A 20,100-nucleotide genomic window follows, 5' to 3' on the forward strand; every position below is an offset into this window, starting at 1 on the left:
TTTCCAAGAGGTTTGATAAGTGACTGATAAAAGCATCATCCCAGGGAATGACAAGCTGAATGCTCTTTCCAGGTCTTTCTGGCTCTTTGCTGTGATGGTATTGCTAAAGTTAAGAATACATAGGATACAACTTGTAGATTTTTGTCACATCCTTTATCAGGTTGAGGAACTTCCTTTTTATTTTTACATTTTGATAGGTCTTGCTAAGAATGGAAGTTGAATTTTGTCTAATGCTTTCTCTGCACTGATTGACATCATCATGTGACTTTTTCTCCTTCACCTAGTTAGCATGATTTTTTAGATTGATTGTATTTAAAATATTAAAAGCCCTTGCATTCCTAGGATAATCCTTACTTGGCCTGATGCATTATCCTTTTCATCTATGCCTCCATTTGATTTGCTTACACTTTGTTAAGGATTTTTGCACCTATGTTCTTGAGGGATATTGTTCTGAACTTTTCTTGTAATGAACATATTGATTTGGGATCATGCTGGCTTCATAAAGCAAACTGTAGCATACTTCCTCTTCCTCTTTCTTCTGAAAGGGTTTGTCTAAGAGCGGTGATTTCTCTTTGTTTAAATTTTTGATACCATTCACCAATGCAGCCATCTGGGCCTGGAGTTTTCTGGAGAAGAGGGTTTTTATTACTTAGTAAATTTCTTGAAGAGATGGAAGGGCAATTCTGATTTATTATTGCCATCTGCACAAGGGTTAGTTTGATAGAAGGCACTCTGCCTTTCTAGAACTAGAACCACAGAGTGGTCCTTTGAAGAACACTTACCTGATCAATTTATGCCTCTGAGTCAGTAGTTTTCTACTGTTCTTAGGCTAAAATTCAAAAGATCTAGCATGGTCGACAAAATCCTCTACGTCTCCTGCTCTCTCTCCCTCAGCGAACAATGCTGTTGCCTCATCTCTGTGATCCACGCCCTGGTTTTCTTTCAGTTCTTCCAAGCAGCATGCCAACTACTGACTCAGGGCACTTTCACATGCATGTCCCCCTGTTAGGACGTGAACACCTCCTAATTCCCCTCAGCTTACAACCTCCAGTTTATATTTCACGTGTTATATCCCATGTCACTTCCTCAGGGAAGCCTCCCCTGATAGCTCTGACTAAATCAGGAGCCCCTGTTCTCCAGTTTCATAGCTCCTCCTTGACTTTCTTCTCTTGCTTCTGTGACAGTTAATAACTATCTACTCATACAATTCATATCTATCTCTCTCACTAGACTAAATTCACAATGAGAGCTGAGATCGTGTCTACTCTGTCCATGATGGCATCTTGGGACCAAGTATAATAATAACTGGCTAATAGAGCGTATATATTTGCTGAATGGTTAAATAAATGAATTAATGAATGTAATATGACTTTCGGATATTTCTGTCTGTTTTCATGCTTCTACCATGTTCTCCTGGCTACTTTCATGAGCTAATTCATTTTAACACTTCAGTAGAGTATGACTCTATGCTTTTCTCACTGTAGCTTATATTTTTGTGTTCTTACATTAATATAAAGTAGCACAGTATGATGAAAATATGTGAAGACTTTGGGGGCCTTTTTCTCCCCATGTTATTCTATGTAACCAAAGACCTACATTGACCACCAGTATTCACAAGCTATGTGATTTTGGTCTTGGCTGTTAGACACCTAAACAATCTTAGTTTCTTCATTTCAATCTAGAACAAATAATGTTATCTCTCCTTGCTGGTAATATGTAAAAATGTTTGATAAACCATGAAATGCTACAAAAAGGAGGGGGTTGTTAATGGTAATCTTGACATTGGGAATGTTTACCTTGGAAGTATGCATTTATGTTTTCTTTAAGCACTAAATCAAAATGTATACAATAAACCTTGCAGGAAAAATATTTCTATGCCTAGAAAAAATACTGGACAAAATATTTTCAAGTATTTTCCTAGGGTATATGGGTTTGCATTTATAGTGAGGGGGAAAAACACTAATGTAAAAAGAGAAAAAAAGGAGCATGCTGTTTAGATTACAGTGACCATGCCATTAGTGTCTATCATGTTCTATTGTCTCTGAGTTATCTCATCTCCCTGTATTTTTTCATAAAACTTTGATCAGTCTCCTGAGAAATCTCCCTAAGGGGATTCCACAGTGAAGGCTCCTTTTTAAAGAGGAAATCAAGCCATCTCAGCCCGGAATTTGACAGAAGGCTCCTGTCCAGAGACAGGAGAAGTATAAAACATACTATTTCCCAGCCAGCTCCTCCAAGAAATGGAATTCTCTGAGATGCCGGGCAATGGCTCAAGGCACAGAATCTGGAATACGTGATTCAGAAATTAAGTGGCTGCTATGACACAGTTCAAGTAGGATAACAAAACCCTTTGACAACTTTACCGGCAAACAGGCAGCATTGACCTTGGAGAAAAGCCATAATGATGGCCAGAAATAATTTCAGCTGCCATCAGCAACATTATATATTCATGAAGTTATGTTTATTTGTCCTTTGCATCAAACATACTTACGAATTAACCAAATACTTAAGTTGTCTTTGCCCTCTTTGACATCAGCATGAACAGCAACAATACACGTTACACATCTTTTAACTACACAGAAAAGAGCTATTTTATACAATATGAAAATATGATGCTGGAACTTCTGTCTTTCTCCTCCTACTCTTCCCACCATCAACTGAGCCCTGCAGATTCTTCTTACAGTTTTCAATGTATTGGTATGAACATTTCTTAACCTCAGTTAATTCTAGAGGCAAGATCCATATAAAATTTAGAAGAAAAATGAAAGGAAGAGAAAGGAAGGAAAAAATCCATCTCTGCACATTTAGCTGGAAGGAGACAAACGCCCTGCAACAAAACACATTTTATGTGTTGAGTTCTCTCTTCTAATTATAAATGTGGAATTCCAAAATAAAGGAGCACAGTAAAGTGACAATGTCTCCACAGAAGCAGGCAGGCTGGCTTCCAAGAGGCTGTAAGAGGACATTTCCATTACTGAATTCACCCCAGTCCAAGGTCTGCCCTTCAGTTATATAGGCTCAGAAACCTAATTTATCAGCTGTGGAGAGAAGAGGGCAGTCCACATTAACCAAGCTCACAGAGAACGACATGTAAAACAAACCATCAATGCATTAATCAGCAATGAAAACTGTAACAATCATGCAGAAGCTCATGACCAGAATATTCTGTATCTCTTGAACAGATCTGCATTGGATGCTAAATTATAATCACTTAGATGCTTAGAGAATAGGGACTCAAAGACAAGAGAGTTGCCTGGATGATTTACATAATTTAACGCATTCAGGACAAGATCACTAACCTCATGTGTCCATGTTTGCTTCAAGGGATCTGTTTGTGAACTTGTTCAATCCACAGTTTGATCAGTACTTTCCTCTTATTTCTTTGTAAGTCTGGCTCACTACTGGGAGATACACCATAAAACTTTAACGGTGGTTTTAATTTACTCTGCTTAGCCATCATAGATTTTTGTTAAACTCTCAGGGATTGATCAAATTGTTAAAGACTAACTTAAAAAGCACTGCTGCCTTGAACATGTAATGTATATTATACATTCCTGGGAAAGAGAAAATATTATATATATATATGATGTATATTGTAGAAATGTTTACTTCTTGTTTCGAGCATATCACGGAACTCACACACAATTAAAGCAGTACACTGATTTCTCTCTTTCTCCCACTCAGCTGTCCTTGTTAATATCCTGGACCTGTGGGACTAAGTTTTACTCCACTCTATTCCAGAATCCACATCCCAATACGAGATCCAGAATCTTTTTATTCACTAGATGTTTAAAATATTAAATATATGGAGCGACATCATTTCCTAAAAGCAGGTCCCCTATAAAGCATGAATAAGACTTTGGGTGGATTCTGAAGACCTGCCAAGGTATGTGGGGGTGACAGACTGAAAGACTATGGAAAACAGAAGTGGGTGTGAAGCACAGACAGAAAAGACTAAGAATCTCAAACACATGTTTTCACTGCTTATAAATTTTGCTCGGGAGAGGTCTTGATCATAAACAGAATACTTCAAAATAAGACAGCCTTTACATTTTAATGCTCTCCCTTGTAGCTGTGTTCAAGGGAATGTTCCTAAGTTAGACTTTAGGGAAAAATCTTGAGAAGCAACACCTCCCCACCTTTTTTCCTTTATCTTCTCCTTCCTCTATGTAAATTCCAGGAAGATGCTGATGCCAGGGATGACTGGATGAAAAGGACATAGCAAATCTGAGGGAAGAATTAAAAAAAAATGGAGTGAGACAGAGAGAAATGTTCTCCAAGTTTACAAATTGAATTGCCACTTTGGTAAATTCTCTTTTTTTCATATGGATGGAAGTAAATCAGAATTTACTAAGATTCAACAGAAATTTCCCCACTTTGAAAGATAAGACCATATCTCCAAGGACTTTGTTAAATTAAATAACAGAAGCCAAAAGAAAACATTTTATATTAATTACGCAAAGAAATAAATGCAGACATCATAAGATGAAAAAAATCCAAGAACTCAGCTATAAATTCAATAACAGAAAGGGATGCAAATTATAAAATTTAATCTATGAAACTGCTAAGCAAACAGATTCCTTTTTGCCCCATGAGATTTCAGCACAATTGTTGGCTTATTTCTTCTTTAACTTATATTATTTTTTAAGAATTGTGTAATTAATTATTTCTCAATGCAATTTAAGAAACTAGGTAAGAGTAATGTACACAGAAATAAGAGCTCTGATATCTAAATTGAGCTGTGCCAGAATTACAGTCTGTTCTAGCTCCAAGCCAGCCTATAAAAACTCGATTCATCTTTCATTAGTCTAATAGGCACAGGCTACCTGTTCCATTCTAATTGCAGAATTGTTATAACTCATAATAACGAAAGTCCAATCACAGCTTGATTTTCAGATCCAGGATACGAGTGCCACCAATGGAGTTAAGTGCAATATATTTAGCTTATAGCAAAAAGAGTTCACAAAGTTATGGAGACTCCTATATGAAATAACACAAATCACTTTCATGAATCCAATCTTTACAAGCAGATATAGATTTTCAACTATCACTTCTTCAAGTAATTTTCTATTAGTTGCTCAGATTTAAACTCTGAAAAACTGTACAAACGTTTGAGTAACAAATATCTTTTCAGGCTTTAAAAAATTTAGGATGAAAGGATTTGGGTAGTGGTTGAATCTGATTTCTTTCTGCCCAGTAAACTGATATAATGGTTAAGGGCATGGACACTATAAGCCACGTGGCCTGAGCTTCCGTCCTGGAATTACTCTCTCTTGGCTGTAGATCACTGAGCAAGATATTAAACCCTCTAAGCCTCAGTCTTCCCATCTGTAAAATGATGACAACACTAGCATTTAACCCAGAGAGTTGTTATGTTGATTAAACAACATATTACATGAAAAAGTGGCACGTAGTAAGTAGTCTTAAAAGGTAGAAGTAGAAAAATCTTAGAATATATTTTTTATGCCCCAGGAGTTTTATTTAGAGATTTTTAATGCTAAATAACTAATAGAAGTGAAATACTATTTATCTTTTTTTCCGAGAACACGTTGATATTGGTATAGAGAATTTATATATGTGAAAAGAATAAATATGCATTCTCATATTTCAGGCTATCTTCCTGAATGGGACGTGGCACTTAAAGTCAGCAGGGATGCCTTCTGGAGACCACAGTCTTATCTTTCATACCCATCTTCTTCTTCCATCTAGAGGAAGAGGATTTCCAAAGACACGAGCAACATGATTAGCGAACAGCTAGATTTTCCTAATCCAATTTGAATTACTTAAACCCACGCAGAATCCATGTGCCTGATAGGAGAAGTAGAGGAAGGGAACCACTGCTCATTTTATCCACCTACAAGCATTTCATCAACTTTTCGTCCTGCCATAACCTTCAGGTTAGAGCGTGGTCTCTCCTTCACTGCCACTAAGCTGGCCTGAGAGAAAGGGAGATGAAGACCGCATAGTGAGCAATGAGGGAGATGTGAGAAGAGACAAGGATAGAAGGAGAAACACCCCCACAGAGAAGCAACACGAAATCACACCTTCAGAAAAGATAAGTGTGTCCTCACTTCCAAAGAAGTTCATGTTGTTATTATTTTGAGTGAATGGTGTCAAATAATGGCATTTTATCTGTAAGGCGTGGTGGTTAGGACCCTGCACTGGCTTGACAGCCCTAGTTACAAGAAGCACACAAGTGGTTTTGAATGTTCACTAAATCTCAGTTCACTCACATGAAAAACGGCTAATAACATCTCCATATCAGGGTTATTGTTGCAATTAACTGAGATAATGTATGGAATCTCCAGCACAGAGCATAGCATCCAGCACCATCCCAGCATATGGTAGCTATTATTATTACTATCATTGTTTCCTATTTAAAATATCTTGGAGGATATTTTACTATGTTTTCCTGTTCTTCAATGCCAGAAGCTAGTCTCCTGCTAGATTTTTAAATTAAAAAAACAAACAAAGAAACAAAAAACCCAGTGACAGTCTAAAAGCAAAACAATATTCGAACCTAGGCAAAAGCAGTGAATCAGCAATGATTTTAAGACTCTTTTTCGCATGTTTATTCGCATTTAAATGACATTAAAAACCACAGCAGTGCTCCTATGGATCTGAAAGATTGTAGGTGTAAAATGGAGCACATGGAGACACGAATGCATATAATGTATAAGCTGGAGAGGAATGTGGAGAAGCCCTAACTCTGCACCCTCATCTTAGAGATGAGTAAATTCACGCCTAGCAAATGAGTGCTCCAAGGTTACCAGACAGTTAGTCCCCAACACTAGCAGCCAAATATCTGCCAGTCTTTCCACTAAGACCAATAGCTCTCCATACAATTCATTCCCGGCCTTAATTATCAGCTACGGTAAAGTTTCTTGTTGGGAAGGGTAGACTCTTAAAGCAATTCTGGAATGCCCTTGAACGGTGACAAAAGAAAAGAGTTAGGACAGTGACACTTTAGATTAGCTTTTTGGGAGCTTTAGATGATGTCACTTCTCTATTTCATTGCAAGACAATATTTCTGGGTTTTATTCTCATGACTCAAAGCAATGAAAGAAAGTCACAAATAGAAGGTAGTGTTTACCTGCATAATTGGAACAACTTCTTATGAGCTGTTTTATTTACTCTTTGGGTAAATATATTTATTACTCAGGTAGTTTACTTTTATGCATTACATATCTATATAACATTTTAAATGCATGTGGTTTTATAAACCCTGTCTAGCATACATCGTATGCTGACAATAATCACCAGAAATTGAAGTGTATCATAAAGAATCATGTGAAACTTCGGAGAATTTCTAGCCTCTTCTATTTACTACTGATATAACTACTGTGGGATTTACAGAATGTCATTGTCAAACCATTGGAAAGAACAATGATTTTTTTCTCTAGTTATATATTTATAGTTGAGCACGGATCTTTATAGCGAACTTGAAAATTGGTATTGATTTATAAACAAATAACTGCAAAGTATTTCCAAGTTGTTATTTAAGCCCACTCAGTAATATCATACATGACAAACATTCATTGTTCTCTCACTTTGTGCCAAGCATTGTGCTTAATAAGAACTTTAGCTCAGGGTTTCTCAATTGCAGTACTCTGGACATTTGGGGGCTGGAAAATTATTTGTTGCAGGGGGCTGTCCTGTGCATGGCAGCATGTTCAGCAGCATCCCTAGCCTCTCCATTCTAGACGCCAGTAGCATTCCTTGCCCACTAGTAGCAATCAGAAATGCCTCCAGACATTGCCACATGTCTCCTGGTTGGCAAAATTACCCCTTCTGAGAACAACCGATTTGGCTAATCGAATTCTCTTAATAATCTCCTGAGGTATGTATTATTGTCCCATTTGCTAGATAAGATGACAGACGCTTAAGGAGGTTAGCAATTTGCCCAAGGTCACACAAACAGCTAGTGGAGACAAAATCAACTGCAGATTCCAATCATTTAAGCATTGAATGATACTTCCTTACTCACATGAACACAAAATCCAGATCTATGTATCCACAGAAACCATCCCAGCAATACTGAAATGGAGAGCCTCCTTTGAAAAGGGGCACATACCATTTCCGTGGAAAGGTTTTACTCTCATGCAATGTATGAGTCATTTTGAGTTATGCTGCAGCCACAAAGATTATGAAAAATTTAATGACTTAAAGCACCAAAAGTTTGTTTCTGGCTCATGTTATACTGTCACTGTGATGTGGCATGGGCCTCGCTCCATCATTCCAGGATGCAGGTCAAGGTTGAAGGCCTGTGGGGACATGCCAATCTCTGGCAAGGTGATAACAGAACCGTATGATGGCACTTAAAGTTTTTGCTCAGAAGTGACACAGATCCCTTCCATTTGGTTTACCTGGGCAAAGAAAGTCAGGTGGCCATGTGTGAAGTCAGGTGGCCATGTGTGAAGTCAGTGGGCAGGGAAGGACACGCGTCCATCAGGGAGGGGCTGAGTGGGAGGGCAGGGGAAGAGCTTCCTACTAGGAGGGACAATAAATATTTTTGAAAAATAATACAACCTTCATACAACTACACTGAGAAGTGTTAAGAGGTAGTGTCATAACTTGCTTTTATTCACAAGGCCCATGATATCTGTATGTTTCCTGGAGGCCTCTGTTTGAGAAAGCAATCCTGATATGGTGGCCAAGAGCCAGAAATGGAATTGCTACGCATTCAACATTTTGGAACCTCAAAACAGTAACATAGCAGAGCTCTCATAAGACAAAGGGATGTGGTCCCTTAATTCTTTCCTGATGGCCTTCCTTTGAGAGACTGAACAAACTTCCTTCTCTGTGAATCTATTCCATGATCTCTTAAATGGCAGCTCTAAGAACAATTCAATTTCGACCTGATTTCTAGGCTATTCTGAGTAAGGAGCAGATAAAGTTCTAAGAATAGAAAGAATGCTTGTGCTTGGAATTGGGTGAGAAAACATTATATCAATCATGGGGGTCTGTGGGAGGATACATTCATTTTAATGTTTCAGTGTGCAAACCTTCTCTCCCCACCTCCTTTCCTCCCTCCCCCTCCCCCACCACAGAGGACTACACCCACAATCTCTCAGGAAAACTTATGATTAAAAATTATAGAAGCCACTATAAAACAAAAAGTTCTCTTTTTTTCCTAACTGTTCATAGATATAAGTCATCTAGTGGAGTTATATAATAAATACATTTAACTTAAAGTGTACTTGAGAGGAAAAGAGAGGAATAGACAAAGGGAAGGAGGGAGGGTAGACAAAGAGAAAAGGAGAGCATGATAAACTAAAGATGGTGGCAAATCCTTGACACTCTTCCCACTGAGATGTGAAGTCTGATTTTCCTACCCTTGAATTTGAACTGGCACTCATGATGTTCTTGGTCAACAGAATGCAGCAGAAGTGACATTCTAGGACTTCTAAGTGTGTATAACTATATTTTTAAGCCTTACAGCTTCAGCTCAGGCCTTTTGGAACATTCAGTGTTGTGGACTGAATTGTATCCCCTCAAACTTTGTTTGTTGAAGTCCTAACCACCAGTACCTGTGAATGTCACCTTATTTGGAAACAGGGTCTTTGCAGTTGTAATTAAGTTAAGATGAGGTTATGATAGATTAGTGTGGGCTCTAAATTGAATGGCTGGTACCCTTATATGGACAGGGATATTAGGAGACACAAAGACACAGAGGGAAGATGGCCATGTGAAGACAGAGGCAGAAATTGCCAAGGACTGCTGGCAACCACCAGAAGTTAGGAAGAGGTAAGGATTCTTCCCTGGAGCCTTCAGAGGAAGCATGGCCCCACCGGCACTTAGATTTTAGGTATCTAGCCTCCAAAGCTGTGAGAGAATAAAGTTCTGTTGTTTCAAGCCACTCGGTTTGTGGAAATAGCCCCAGGAAACAAATACTCCTGGTCTTGGGATGCTCCTTCTGGGAACCAACACGTCACCTGTACTATAAGAATGACAAGCCACATGGAGAGACTACCTGTGGACACATCACGAGCCTGAGCTGAGCTTCCAGTCAAGAGCCAGATTCAACTGCCAGACATCCCAGGTGAAGCAACTCGTTGTGAGTGAAGAAGTCATGTTGGAAGTCGACAACCTGTGGATTTGAGATGAGCTGCCTAACCAACAACCCCTTCTAGAATTCATGCTACACAAAACTGAGGAAAATAAAACTGTCATTTCAAGCAACTAAGTTTTGGGGTAATTTCTTATATGGCTGTAATTAAATGGAATAGAATCCAGTACCTGAACGTAGGTTACATAATACAAACTTAAATATATAGCCATGGCTTTGGGACTAGGCGGTGGGCAGAAATTGGAAGGAGTGTGACAAGTCGGCTGGTAAAGGCTTGAAGGGCAATAAGGAAAATATTACTAGATTCCAAAGACAAGGGACACATTGTTATGTCGTAACAAAAAGTTTGGCAACCTGGTCACCTGCCATAGCATGGAAAATAAAGTTTGCCTCCCGAACTCTTGGATTTGCCTAGAGAGATTTCTAGACATGAAGTATAAATTGCTAACTGGCCCAGCAAAACCTTTCTCAAGTTTCTAAGCAAGAAAATAATCAGCAAAATAAATGATGTTTTAAGCCCCTAAGTTTAGGAACAGAGAACAGGAAAGGGGAGTGTGACAGATTAAGGAAGATCACAAATCCTTGACACTCTTTCAACTGAGAGCTGAAACTGAACTTCCCTACCCTTGAATCTGGACTAGCACCACACAGCATTCGTTACATAGCAGTGAATAACAGGGGAAAAGGTGGGAAGGGAACAAAAGAAGACCAGTTTAGATGGTGAATGTTCTAGAGTGAGACTAAAATGTGAGATCCAGTCTGCCTTTTAACACCTAAGCACGTCACCTGTTGAATGTTATTCAAACGTTTAAAGATTTATGTACAGATACAACATGGCCACTAACACAAACAAACTACTTTACATGCTGTTTGACCAAAGAAATAGCTATCTCTTTAATTCTGGAGGAAAATCTAACTGTGTTGTATTTATTGAGAACTAGCATTTTTGTTATTAACATGGTACCTCCCTAAGGGATCTTCACGGGTAACCCTCTTGCCTTAGACACTACTTCAGAACTTCAACTTGACCTCAGATGTGACTTCATTATATCCTTTAAAGTAGAAAGGATTCACACAAAGCAGAACACTCCTGACACAAGTGTTTGAATAAGTGTTAAATGACGAAGATACAATCTAATACTTATGCATTTCTTTATACATAAACCTCCTTATTCCACAAAGTATGTAAAGTGGCTCACAAGTGATAGAGTCAACACTCTATAAAATATAAAAATATGTAATAATCCAGGATCAGACAAAATCCAAGCAGAATAAAAGCAACAAATTATGAAGAAATAGTCAAACATGCTCTATAGTTATTAAGCTGAATTTGATTCTGAGCTTCTAGACAGCTAAACAGAAAAGGGAAATATCTGTTGCGTGTTTATCAGTAAAAGTGAGAAGAAAATATTTCCAATGCAAAGGAGAAAAAGTTATTCATGTCATAGAATTCTGAAACTAATATTCATTAGGGAATTACCACTAAGGACACTATGATCTCAACAACATCGCTACAGTTAGCACCTTACACAGAAACACATTTCTACTAATATGCTTCTTCAAGCTTTTCTCGATGAATGAGAACATAATTCCAGAGTTCAACTTAGCCATAGAAACATACAAGACCAAGAAAACATGTCCAAAGATGAAGCTTTTTTTGTCTCTCTTCTACTAGATGATGAGCTCTTCAAGGAAACAAACAAACAAAACATGTTTTTCTTCTTAATACCTAGTGCTACATGTATCTGGCATATGTGGCCCATGGTATCATCAGGATGTGCCATAGTGCTGTTTTCTGAGAGCATATCTGAAGCAAGGGTCCTTATTATATAATGATACAAAATTGCCTTCACTGTGATTGGACTACCTCATCTTCAGAGTCAAAAGATTGACAATGTGGTTTTTTTGTTGTTGTACTGGAATGCACAACAATACATAAAAGCATGTGCTCATATACAGAATTCTGGCAAACAGAAAGCCAATATTCCTATAGGAGTTACCGGAATGTACTTCTCTTTCCTTCTTCATAATACATGTGCAGAGTGAAATGTTCAGAGACTATAGCTCATAGAGAACTAAAGCAGAGCTTCACTTCCTAGAATACTGAAGGAGAACAAGTGGTTCACGCTGGTTAAACATGAAAATATCCCAAAAGGTTTGGAAAAAATCAAGACCACCAGCACCATTAAAAATAGGCATTATTAGTGGCTACTGCAATATTAAATCTGAGTTGTGGGACGGGAAGAGGAAATCATCGCGGGAGTTTGGTGGAAATTTGCAGAGAGCGCTTCACAGGGCCATTTACTGCTTAGGCAGCTGACTTTTATTGCTATCTCAAGGGCCAGATCTGACTAAAACTCTCCCTAGTCTTCTCTCTTCATTGTGCTGAAATGGAATGGAGCATCTAGGCAAAGAGATTTAATGTCTTTACCATTTGCAAAAAAAAAAAAAAAAAAACCCAAAAACTCTGTAGAGCAGACTGGTAAGCAGCACTTACCTCCACAGCAAGGAATAATTTGTGTCTGTTGAGGGGGGAGAAAAGAAGCCAATGCCATCTATCTTACAGCTTTCTCAGCACTCTGGGTGCTAGAGGGGGGCAGATTAGACTGGGGAAGGTGTTTAAGGGCTGGTACTGTGGAAAAATGGGTGTATCCCCATAAAAACAAGTGGTCCTTCGATGAGTGGATACTCAGAGCAGAGGACAAGAGCAAATGAGAGCTGAAGGGCAAAGGCTGGGGGCTTTCCCACAGGGAGCTTATGACTCAGTCAGGAAGAGATGCAATAGTCGGATGTTCTATTTAGAAGTCTCCTAAGAGATCATCTGGTCTGGTGGCTTTCAAATTCTCCTCCTTTAAGTCCTAGAAGAGTCACTCAGAGGCTACCCTGGGAGAGGGAGGGAGCCCAGCTCAGCAGAAAGCCTCCAGCACCCTCTCCAGCTTTAAACAGAGCAGCTCTACCTCAACATCTTATATATGGGATTTTTAAAAAACATCTCATTGAATGTTAGTTCCACTGATAATCAAATTTGAAGGCCTCTTGAGAAAATGATTAGCCATTTGTGATGGAAATTTGTTGCTTTGCCTTCCCACCATCTATTTTCTCCTCTTTGGGGCCCTGGTCTGCCTGAAGGTAACACAATTCCTCCACTGCCTGTGATTCAGGAGGAACTGACCCTGCCATTGGCTAAAATAGTAACGGTAGCTGGTCAACTCGTTTATTTTATTCAGTCTCCCTGGATGCACTAATTAGGTAGGGAAATAGTGTGTGGCTCAAAGCAGATCAAACAGAGCCCAAGACCCAGGTCAGGACTCTGACGACAGCTCTCAGGTTAGAGGTAGCTTCATCCTTTAGGATTACTGAGAAGACAAAAATGAGCCTGGAGCTGCTGGAAAACACCTTCCTAAGAATGGTGTCCAACCCAGAGAAAGAGCTCCTGTGTTCTGCTTCATGTAAAGCCAGCATCATCCTTGGGGTTTTAGTTATATGACAAATAAACAAATTCCCTATTCTGTTTATAAGTTTGTTTTCTCTCCTTTATACCCTAAGAACCATGCTTCATACCCTATGTTGGTTTTAAAGGCAGAGTAGAGGTCCTCATTAGGCAAAGCGATTTGCCCAGGCTGGTAAGTGGACACACTCAACTGGAACCCAAGGATTATGACTCTTCGCCGAGTGCTTCTTCCACTAGCATCATCTAGTATTCAAGGCAGTAGACGCTCACAGAATGAGTGGCACTTCAAGCACAGAGCTGTTTCCAAAACCTGGGGCAAATATCCAAAAAAAAACAAAAAAATCACATCTTATTTTAAATTTACTAGAGGAACTCACAATCTAAAGGAAACATGTAGTGGAGCCCTTCATTATGTTTGTGAATTCAGATTTTCATTCATCCTGACTTGAACATTTGATTTCATGCTAACAGAGTCTCATCAGCCCAAAACTATGGCTCAGACCCCTCAGAAGAATGCCCGACTGAATCCTCAGTGCCTTGTGAACACAGGTTGCATTTTGAGAGCACGCTTTTGCTCACCCTGAGTCATTGTTTCCTTAGCCCTCTTCTTGAAATGGAAATACAGTAACAGTCATTGACCACGTCAGAGTTCAACAAATTACATCATGAGAATTGTATTTCAGAAAATCCTCTCTCTCCCTCTTTGTATTTTCACCTTTGTTTTTCTCCTTGGTAAGAAAATTTTACAACTTTATATGTTAATACAATATGCTTCATTTTGTTCTATGATTAACTAGCTGTCTACGATTAACTAGCTTGTCCTAGTTTCTTGGGCAAGAAAGTTCATCTCTCTGAGTCTGTTTTCTGGATGTTTGGGCTAGAATAAATCCTCTCCAAATTCCCTTTCAGATCTAGCAACGTTGGAAACTCTGGACTTAAAGCACATCCTACACCGCACAGATCTAAACTGCGGCGGAGCGCTGCCTTCAACAATGTGGCGGGGAGAGAGAAGGAGGCAGGTGCAGGATGCTGAAACAGGACGTCCCAGGATGAAAATCCCATATATGAGTCTGCTTTATAAATGCTTGGTCTGTGTTTTTCCAAAAACTGTGTGGAAATATTCAAGGTAAACAAACAGTTTCTATTCAAAAAGCAAATCTTACAAAAGTTAGATTAGAAGAAAGACTTGCTATGAAAAAATCTCCATAAAAAGCATATGGATCTAAAAGAAGTAGGTTTGTGTGAAGCCAGGAGCCAGTCCCATTCTATACTTGATACAAATTTTCCAAAATTTCTAGGGAGTCTGTAACAGTATTTCAGGACATAAACTTTTGGTTGGAGATGTAAGTCCCCAATAGAGACTGAATAACGTAATTAGAATGAGATAAATTGTTGATTCCATTAGAATGAAATAAAACGTTGCCTTTTTTGATAATTTCCTCACTGTTATCATAATTCCACAAAAAATGGAAGCACAGTGTAATGAAAAACAGCTTAAACTTTGGGCACAGACCCAGCTTTAAATCGGAGTCCAACTGGAAATTTACTGGAAGAGATCTTGGGGACGTTACCTCAACTCTCTGAAGCTCCGTATATATTTCTACATATACAGTATGTTTCTATATATGCTATACAATCTGATGGAAATGTTTGAGGATTAAAATGCCAAGTAGCCTGTGGCAGACATCGCTAAACATCATTTCCCTTTGCTATACTATAATGCAGCTCTTTCCCCAAGTGTTCCAGATGCAGGAATGTCCTAGAGAGTTGACTGGCTTGTTAGGTGACAGATCCTGATGCAGTCACTCTTGGTCACTTAACTTCCTGACTTAACACAATGACTGGCCTCTTTGGGAAAGGATATGGAGTTCTTACTATGCACCACGACTGTGCGTGGAGCATTCATAGTTGCAATTCTGTTTAATCCTCACAACATCCTGGGAGTTACCGACACTGCAGTGCTCATGCGGCGCCAAAGCTCCTGCTGACCACCACTCACTATGCTGTGGGTGTCTTCCCTAGTCACACCTCCTATTCTTCCATCAGGACCTCTTATTTGACACATTATTCCTTGTATTTTTTTAAGTGACTGAAGGTACTAAAAATATCAACCCCTCATAAGTGAAGGAGTCATTGTGGTATAAAAGTATTTCAAGTACTTCAACCATATAGCTAACTACAGACAGAATTACACAGCATACAAAAATGAGCATGGGGTATCCTTATGGCCTTCTCAGAGAATCTGTCATCCCTTATCACGAGTTCCAGATGTCTACTTGGAGAGAGGTCCGTTTCTTGGCTTTCTCCTAAATCTTCCCCATTGCCCTACATCCAACGGAACCTTCTGTCCTCTCTCTCACCTGCTTTGTTCGTATGTATCCCTCTCCTTCTTCCCCTCCTTCTCTCACTTCTGTTTTTCTTTCTGAGTCAGCTTCATTCTCCTCCTTTTAAGCTGCCTCACATGGAATTCCTTCTCTATCCCAAATTCTTGCTGGCTTTTTCTTTTTTTAGCCCAACGTTTTTGCATATCACTCTCTGAGTCATGCTGTTTCAACTTTAGCATTAGAATTTATCTTACAATGAAATGACCTAGCAAAGGGAGGCAGAGTACAGAGTATCTTCTGAGGCTCTGTGGGAGGAAGGAAGTGGCACTTTCAATCAAGGTCTGGTTGGGGGAGGTGGAGGCGAAATCACTGTATAGAGGCCTTTACTATGTGAATGTACAGATTTCAGAAATCTTTGGTACAAACAGGAACATGAGAATGGTATGAGATAATGAGGACATAAACAGAAACACTTGGAAGAACATAAGTGAGACACAGGTAAACAGAAAGGACAATAGGAACTGAGACAAAGGATTATTTATCCATTTTCTAGGAAAGACCCATAAACACATAAGTGTAATTGGCCTGAGGCTTGCAGAAGAAGACAATTGGGAACCCTCATCTGAAATGAGCAGAGAGAGGAGAGAGAAATTCCTTGATGAGAGCTATCGTGAATATCCTCTTCAAAATAGTCTCAAATTAGTCACAGCAAAAACTTTTAGAGAAGACTCAAATTACAATAGAAATGTAGAAATACTTATTTCTCTTTTATTCAGGCCAGTTAGCAGCCTATTTCTTTAAAATTCGAGCATTGAGAGGGTTAAACCTAAAAGCCAAGCCAAGAAAATTAACATTCTTCGTAGAAATTTTGATACAATCCAGAGAAAATAATATTTACTTTGCCCATTATTTATTATTAATCAGAGATCACATTAAAATTGTAGAAGTCAGTATATGGTATTTTCAGTTGATGGAATGAAGAGGGATTTCTTATCTTTTTTTCTTTCCACTTATTGGAAATTTCACTGAAATAAATTCACTAAAATTTTATGAAAAGTTATTATCAATTTGTGATTTTAATTTTCCATAACTTCCTTCTGGTAGATAGTGATTTGAGAGACACAGTACAGTCAGGATATGCTAAGTTATGCTACAATAATAAATAACCTCAAATCTCAGTGGCTTCCAAAAACGATGATTTTTCTGTTCATTCTACATGCCCATCCTGCATTAGCTGGGGTCTTTGCTCTGAGGCCAGTTAAACAACCACCACTTTGAACATTTCAGGATTTCATGTTTCTGTGTGAGGTGCCAACTATAGAGATGTAGCTGAATCATGGAGTCCTTGGTGACAATTCCCTAAGGTTATTATTTTCAGAATTCTATGACAAAACAATGTATGTAGTGATTGTATGAAAACAAGAAAACTGTATGTGTGTTTGCCAAGAGACAGAATATCTATGTAAGTATACACGAAAGAAGCTGGTAAGAGTCACTGACTCGGGGAGACCCGGATAGCTCAGAACAAGGTTGGATATAAAATTACTCTTCACTTTATATTGTGGGGGACTGGAATTGGCCACACCAAGATATGCCTCTTGGGCATGAGGATTCTTTTAGGCTGGTTACTTTTAAAAACTGCAGACAGGAAAGAAACTCTGAAAAGTAGAATTTACTTATCCTTTGGTAAGAGACATTTGCATTTGTAAAGGAAATCTCCATCTGTAAAGGTGTCTCCCTCTCTGTACCAGGAAGAACGGGGGATGACTTATCTCTAGAAACTCTTATTAATTTGGAAGATAAGGACTTAAATCTGCATAACAACTTTACTCTTATTTACTGTGCTTTTCTGGTAACCTCCCATAACTGATTCCCCCAACCCCCAAAATTCTCCTTTGTCTTTAGCTGAGGGTGGTTTTTAAGGGGAGAGCTTCTGCCATTTTGGTGAGTTGCTCAGTTTGCCTGAGCCTCTCCCACGTAAACATGTTATAAAGCTTTATTTAATTTTCTCCTTTTATTCCATCTCATGTGAATTTAAGTTGATGTCTGGCCAGAAGGACCCAGAGCAGGTAGACAAAATGTCTTCCTCCTCTACAATATCAGCTATATATTTTGATTTTTGTGCTAGGTGCATGAATTTTCTGCCAAAAGTAAGTATTCATGAAAATTATTATCTTTAAATGCCTCTTATCAGGGCTGAGGTACAAAAAATATAAACATGAACTATAGTAAAGTTAGTTAGTTGACACAGGAATAAAGCTCATGCCATTGGTCCCATTGTCATTTTGAGTTCACACTTGAAACCACAAATCCTAGATGATACAGATTCTGACTCAGACAGTACAGATTATGACTTTCAAAATATTATGAGGTTTCCACCAAACAGTTCCCTTACTCCACTTTAGTGCACACACACACACACACACACACACACACGCACACGCAAGAAAGAGAGAAATCTCAGCTCATGGGGTTACTTTGGAGGTCATCTGGTCAAATTCTCCAAATCAGAGGATTTTTAAACTGTGTTCTATGTCGTCTTACAGTCCACTTGGGACCTAAGAACGTTGTCACATGCATGAGATCAGCTCATGCTTCAACCAGAGCAGCTCCGTTTTATATAATGAGTTTTTACCATAAGTTTTTGTCTGAAGAAATAATTCTAAAAAATGTATGAATGCCACTGATGTGAGAATCTCCTTTATAACATGCTGATGAAAACAATCCAACTTTGCAGAAGGACCTGAAATACTAGGGAATTCACCACCTCATTACGTGCTTGGATAGCTCCAAGTTTTAGAAAGACCTTCTTACACTAAGCCAAAATCTGCTTCCCTATAACTTTGATCAATTGGTTCACATTCTTGCTTTGGGCTATTTAATTGCTGGTAGAGATTTTAGTTGCTTCCCTGAAGGCAGAAGACTTAATGTTTTGTAACTACTATTGATCTTTGGCCAGTTTGGGCCTGTAGCTGGGCAGCTAGATAATTTATTTCTCTTTGAAGTTCTCTGATACTATTTCTGGGCTACCTTTTCTGTTTTACTTCTTGAAGCTTTCATTTCTTTATGTGAAGAAATTTGAACACATGATCTTTTTTTGTCTACCAGCTACACTTTTTTACATAGATACCAATTAGCTGTTAATTATTAAATGTGTGGGTGAGAGGGCACAGATACATATTTATAGCTCAAATGAAAGCTTGGGGTAATTTAGATTAAATATTATGAAAATCTTTATAGCAGTACTATTAGAAAATTAACTAGTGGAACAAGCTGCCAAGAAAGGGTGCATGATTACTGTCACTAGAAGTATTCAAGGCAGAAATAGCCACCTGTTGGGAAATGATGGTTTAAAACTAATTACATCTTCTGGTCATAATCTGTGAATATTTATCCAGTCTTCCCTCTTCTGGTTACTTGAAATTTGAGTGATTTTTAACAGGCTCAATTTAAGCACTCATGTAAACACACGCTTGAACCAGCCTATAAATACTACTTTTTAAAAAGTGTTATAAAATGCTTAAAATTTTCCGTCCTCAACTCAATCTTCAGGAAATAGTCTGAAAAAAAGATGGGAGCACAAAAATGTTCCCTGCAGCTTTATTTATGGGAGTACATAACTTATAAACAACCTAAATGTCAAAACATAGTAAAATGGTTAAATAATTTATGGGACACGCATGCAAGGAAATACTGGGTAACCAATTAAGTTGTATCCATGGTTCGTAATAACAGAGAAAATCTTACTGTTATAATAGTAAGTGGAAGACCAAGGCCTTAAGTTGCATACAAAACATGATTTCAACCCTGGGGAAAACTGCATAGGAAAGAATGGGGTAACATTTCCAGTAAAATGGAGGGAAAGTTTAATGTAGACCAGCTCTTCTGCAACAAACAATTAGGAAGGCCAGACAAAAAATATATGAAAAATAAAGATAAATAATTTAATGAAATTTAAAATTTAATGAAAGAGCAAAAGGAAAATCCCCAGATGGTAACATAAAGAGGGAAGTCGAAGCTAGAATAATCAGGTCTGGCTGATGCCGACAGACCCAGAACAGCGCGCCTGGGTAGGCCCTGGGAATAGGAAACGGAGGCTTTAATGCTCATGAAGGTATGGTAGGCACATGCACATAGTTGCAGATCCAGTGAAACCATGGAGATGAAACTGCGGATTCTCCATAAAGCTAGGACTCTAAACAAGCCCAATACGAGGATGATTAAAAAGCTGCATACAGTCCTATAGAAATAGGACA

At 38.6% G+C, this 20,100-nt stretch overlaps 1 long non-coding RNA gene across 2 annotated transcripts in view; it reads right to left on the reverse strand.

The window, feature by feature from the left end:
* Positions 1-2,448: 2,448 nt before the first annotated feature.
* The window catches only part of LOC139041736 (uncharacterized), a 125,078-nt gene continuing 107,426 nt past the window's right edge, over positions 2,449-20,100 (reverse strand). The window contains exons 3-4 of one of the 2 annotated variants that reach the window (XR_011497502.1): positions 4,140-4,227; positions 2,449-3,038 (exon numbers count right to left, since the gene is read on the reverse strand). This is a non-coding gene — a long non-coding RNA (uncharacterized lncRNA). Of the gene's footprint in view, positions 3,039-4,120; positions 4,228-20,100 lie in introns of those variants that run through there. The other variant, XR_011497501.1, reaches the window with a different exon arrangement.

Source organism: Equus asinus, chromosome 23, assembly GCF_041296235.1.
Source record: "Equus asinus isolate D_3611 breed Donkey chromosome 23, EquAss-T2T_v2, whole genome shotgun sequence".
NCBI classification, from domain to species: Eukaryota; Metazoa; Chordata; class Mammalia; order Perissodactyla; family Equidae; genus Equus; species Equus asinus.